Below are 6,000 nucleotides of genomic sequence, written 5' to 3'. Positions count from 1 at the left end.
GTAAGTGGGAATCACTAAGTCTTCACTAAGTCTTCATCACTAAGTAAGTGATGACTTACTTCACGTAGCATAAGGTCTTCCAGGCCCATCCGTGTTGTTCCAAATCATAGGATTTTCTTCCTTTTTAAAGGCTGAATAATATTCCATTGCATGTATATACCTCACTTTCTTTGCACATTTATCTGTTGTTGAATATTTGGGTTGTTCCCACATCTTGGCTATTATGAATAAGGCTGCAATGTACATGGATTGCAGAGTCTTTCTTCAAGATCCTGATTTAAATTATTTTAGATATAGACCCAGAAATGGAATTGTTGGATCATCTGGTAGTCCTATTTTTAATTTTTTGAGGAACCTCCGTACCGTTCTCCATAGCAGCTGCACTATTTTGCACTCCAGCCAACAGTGTACGAGGTTCCAATTTTTCTGCATCCTTGCCAACATTTATTTCCTTTTTGGTGTTTTGGTAACAGCCATTCTAACAGGGGTGAGGTGATATCCCATTGCGGTCCTCATGTGGTTTGCAGATATTTTCTCCCATTCCACGGGTTGCCATTTCTTTCTTTGATTGTTTTCTTTGCTGTGCAGAAGCCTTTTAGTTTGATGTAGTCCCACTTGTCTATTTTTGCTTTTGTTGCCTGAGTTTTTGGTGTCCTATCATGAAATCATTGCCAAGACCATTGTCATGAAGCTTTCCCTCATGTTTTCTTCTAGGAGTTTTACAGTTTCCTGTCTTATGTTTAAGTCTTTAATCCTCAGTGCTTAGTTTTCCCATGGAAAGTCCTGTGTCCCAAGAAACCCCTCAGTCCCAGACAAACCGGGACAGGAACCCACCCTGGACAGGAACCCAGCTAACACACTGGAAGCTGGGACCTCAGCCCAAGCAGGTGAGTTGGAGCTCTGTCCACTCAGAGCACAATTTCTGGGTTCCAGGAAAGGTAGCCTCTCCCACACAGCTTCAGAAGACCGAGCAGGCTAAAGGGAGGTGACTCTCAGAGGCCTCCAATGGACTGTCCAGTTCTCAGTGACAGAATCCATGTCCAAAGGGGACACCAAGGTTGCCTGAGTGGCTTAGTTGGTTAACTTCTGCCTTCGGCTCAGGTCAGGATCCCAAGGCCCCGGGATCGGGTCCTGCATTGGGCTCTTGGCTTAGTGGGAGCCTCCTTCTTCCCCTGCCTCTCCTTCTGTCTGCTTGTGTGCTCCTCCCCCTCAAATAAATAAATAAATGAATAAATCTTTTAAACAAAACAACGGGAACACCAAAGAACGCTCTCACACATTCACGCCACAGGAGGCAGTTTTGCCTAAACTCGACCTTACTGACAAACACGGTGCATCAAAGACCTAACTCATGAAGCTAAGAGTGTTTTCCATTAATTAAAAACTTTATCACAATCATGCATTTTCAGTAAATCTGTGATCACTTTCTTCCTTTGTGTTTTTATGCATTATTTCTTAAACATGTAGCTGCCAAAGGTATCACTTTTCTATGCATGGTTTTCACCGTGGTTGTGTAGTCCAGAAACCGAATGCTCACTTTCTGGCAGTAAACATGTTCTTTGGTACGACTGTTAGCATACCCAACAGGGGCTTCTGTTTTTCATGGTCTGTAATGTGGCCTGTTGTGTGGTCGGAAGAGGAACAGTAGGATTTGGGGAAGTGTAACGTTCTATTCACATCATCCTCCCAACTGTTGGACACTGACAGATTTGAGCATCTTTCAGGTCTGAAATATTTTCAGTCTTTGATGGCACTGGAGATGGGGGGAGGGAAAGAAAAGTTCTAAAGAAATAAGTACTTTTGTTCTTTGAATCCCACATTTTAAATTTCAACCATGTGATACTGGCTTTTGTCTACTGGTAGTGTGGGATGCGGGAGGTTTTTTTAGTGTATTTTTATAGACTGCTCGGCTAATTTTTCTATTTTTGTTTAAACAAAAATCTTTACTCCTAAAAAAAGGCCTTACCAACAAATATTAGGTGAACATGATCAGGGTTAAAAAAATAAAAAGTCAAGATGATGTGGTATTGATCATTGTAAACTGAGTAAAAAGGTCTATTTCTAAAGCTCAAACAGCCCTAAGGAGCTTCACTATGAGGATCAGAGTCGTCAAGGTGGTGTTCCTGGTTCCCCCTGGGAGCGGGGGCCTTCCTCACCTTCAGCATACGTTCCAACTCAACATGTTAATACATAAGAACACCTACATAGCGGGGATGGATGATGGATTTTAAATGTTAAATTATGTGTAATGATATTTCGGAAGATGAAAGTTTCCCCTGGGACTGAACCAGGGGGGCTTAAACGTGGAGTCACGGGATTGTCTGTTCAGCCCGCAGCAGAATGTCTGCAATGTTCTTGTCAGTACAAGGAGTGCCGGGAAAGCCCTCCTGCCCGGAACTTACAAAGTAGGAGACACCAGTGGCCTTCCGGCAGGGGTGCGTGCTGCTGGAGCTTGCCCAGAAGTCCTTTCCCTTCCTCCCAATGAAAGTCCTGATTTCCCCTATTATGAGGGGCATAGGATCCTCGTGACGTGTAAAATGATGGCTCATAAGTGCTCATCTTTGCTTTCACTACAAAAATATATATTTGATATTCAAACTTACTTCATTTTAAAATTTCTTAGAGTTTTTAAAAAAGATATTGTATTTATTTGTTTGGCAGAGAGAGAAGAAGCAAGGGGAACAGCCGGGGGAGAGGGAGAAGCAGACTCATCACTGAGCTGGGAGCCTGATGCAGGGCTCGATCGCAGGACCCTGGGATCACGACCTGAGCAGAAGACAGATGCTTAACTGACTGAGCTACCCAGGCCCCTAGATTTCTTAGAGTTTTTAATGTAAAAGTTAAGTCATGCACAGTTTTAAAATATCAAACTGTGCAGATTATGCCATGAAAATTGAGTGTCCCTTCTCCCCTGACCCTCAGTCCCCATTTCTCCTTCCTAGAGGAGACCAGTTACCATTTTTAATGAATACCTTTCCAGAAATAGTCTATGCAAAGACAATCAGATCTGTAAATTGACAGCCCCCAGTTCAGCAAAAATGGTAGCATGCTATATACATTGTTCTGCATTTTGCTTTTTTTAAAAAGTGAGATTTTAAAAAGAACTGTAGGTGTACATGCAATTATAAGAAATAATGCAGAGAGATCCATGTACCCTCTACCGAGTTCTCTCCCATGGTAGCATCTTGCAAAACTGTTCGACACTATAGCAACTAGGATATGGACATCGATACCTTCCATCCACATGATTCAGATTTCCTCACTTTTCTTTATGCTTCTTTATGTGCTATCAGCCCTGCACATATATTCACCACCACAGTGAGGACAGAACAGCTCCATCACCACAAACATCTCTTTTGGGGATGCTTTTATAACCATACCTGACTCCCTCCCAGCCCCTTCTTCATCCTGAACCCCTGGCAAACACAAATCTCTATTTCTAAAATGTTGTCTTCTCTCTATATTTTAGTTTAAATTTTAATTTTTAAATCAATCTCTGCACCCCATGTGGGGCTTGAGCTCACAACCCCAAGATCAAGAGTCACACGCTCTACCAACTGATCCAGCCAGGCGCCAGGCAACCCCAGAATTTTGTCTTTTCAAAAATGTTACATAAGTGGAACCATATGGTAAGTAACCTTTGGTATTAGTTCTCTTTCTCTTGTCATAATTTCCTGGAGATTCATCTAAACTGTTGCATGTCTGAGCAGTTTATTCCTTTTTTTTTTTTTTTAAGATTTTCTTTCTTTCTTTGAAAAAGAGAAAGAGCACATGGGTGGGGGACAGGGGAGGGGCAGAGAGAGAAGGACAAGCAGACTCCTCACTGAGTGTTGAGCCCTATGTAAGACTTGACCTTCCGACCCTGATATCATGACCTGAGCAGAAATCTTAACCTGACTGAGCCACCCAGGTGCCCCAGTTTGTTCCTTTTTATTGCTGAGCAGCAATAAAATGTTGGAAGATGTTGCAATAAGCAATAAGATGTTGGAAGACATCTGGGTGGTTTTCAGCGTGGGGCTCTTATGAATCAAGCTGCTATGAACATTCACGCACAAGTTTTTGTGTCAACGTAAGTTTTCATTTCTTTTGGGTAAATGCCCGAGAGTATAATTGCTGGGCCATATGGTAATTTTATGTTTAATTTTATAAGAAATTGCCAAACTTCTATTTTAACCACTTTGCTTTTCCACCCGCAATCCAGTTTCTTTGCACCCTCGCAGGATTTGGTGTTTGTCATTACTTTTTCTGCATAAAAGGAGTTTTATTTCTTCCTTCCTAAGTTGTATGTCTTCTATGTCTTTTTCTTGCCTTCTCACAGTGTTATTGCTGTTGCTTTTGCTTCACTTAAGAACATAACTTTTATGGGGCATCTGGATGGCTCAGCCAGTTAAGCATCTGACCCTTGATTTCGGCTCAGGTCATGATCTCAGGGTCATGAGATTGAGACCCATGCTGGGCTCTACAGGAAGGAAGGGGGAGTCTGCTTGAGGATTCTCTCTCTCTCCTCCCTTCTGCCCCTATTCTTTTTCTCTCTCCTTCACTCTAAAATAAGTAAATAAATCTTTAAAAATTTGTTTAAAAAGAACATAGGGGGCCCCTGGGTGGCTCAGTGGGTTAAAGCCTCTGCCTTCGGCTCAGGTCATGATCCTGGGGTCCTGGGATAGAGCCCTGCTCACTGGGATCCTGCTTCCTCCTCTCTCTCTGCCTGCCTCTCTGCCTACTTTTGATCTCTGTCAAATAAATAATTAAAATCTTAAAAAAAAAAGAACATAAACTTTCAGTCATGAGATTTTTCAGCTGAGGATTTCCCTCCCTTTTTTTTTTTTAAATGGGGAAAGCTGGTGTCAAAATCAAGAGGGCCTGCAATTTGTCTAGCATCAGTGATCACTGTTTGATAAACATTCTCACTGGTTTTCTTCAAAGAAATTCTTAATTCCATTGAAGCTGTGAAGAGCATTATGCACACTGAATTTGATTCCTACATCATTTGGCTTATATCACTAATTATACTTAATCTCTCACCTAGAAGTAGTACTAAGTAAATAATATTTAAAGTTAATTGCTTCAGAAGTATACTTTTGGCTTGCATTCTTTATCAGTTAGTGTTATCTTTGTCCATAAAATCACCAATGGGTTTTTTTTTTGTTTGTTTTAAGATTTTATTTATTTACTTAAGAGAGAGAGAGAGAGAGCGCTTGAGTGGGGGAGAGCCAGAGGGAGAAGCAAACCTCCTTGCTGAGCAGGGAGTCTAATGCGAGACTCCAGGATCATGACCTGAGCCGAAGGCAGTCGCTTAACCAACTGAGCCACCCAGGTGCCTTCATCAATGGTTTTTTAAAAAGAATATAACTTGGATATCCTACCAATCACTAATAGGATCTGCCTTATTCTTTTTAATGGTTTTGTAGTATTCTATAGTAAAATTTCCTTAATTTATTTTACTAGTGTCCTATCAGTAGGCTTTTACTTGATTCTGATTTTTTGCTATTATTAGGAACAACGCTTCAATAAATGTCCTTGTACATATCTTTTCACACATGCACAGGAAACTATAGGAAAAAAATCCTAGACATAGAATTACTGCATTAAAAATATGTTCACTTTAGGGGCACGTGGGTGGTTCAGTCATTAAGCGCCTGCCTTTGGCTCAGGTCATGGGTCTGAGTCTCATCCCAGAGTCTTGGGATAAAGCCCCACATCAGGCTCCCTGCTCAGCGGGAAGCCTGCTTCTCCCTCTCCCACTCCCCCTCCTTGTGTTCCCTTTCTCACTGTGTCTCTCTCTGTCAAATAAATAAGTAAAATCTTTAAAAAATATATATGTTCACTTTATATCTTGATAGCGACTGAATTATCCTCCAAAGAGGTTGGACCAATTTATAGTCACATTCAGCAGTGTCTTCTCAAATTTTTAAAATCTTTGCCAAACTGATAGATAAAAAAAGGATTTTGTGGTCATAGTTGCTGAGTTTTAAGATGAGTTTAAAATTTGCTTGAAATGAA

The sequence above is a fragment of the Neovison vison genome, chromosome 7 (assembly GCF_020171115.1).
Source record: "Neovison vison isolate M4711 chromosome 7, ASM_NN_V1, whole genome shotgun sequence".
Taxonomy (NCBI): domain Eukaryota; kingdom Metazoa; phylum Chordata; class Mammalia; order Carnivora; family Mustelidae; genus Neogale; species Neogale vison.
Note: the sequence above shows the minus strand (reverse complement) of the source record.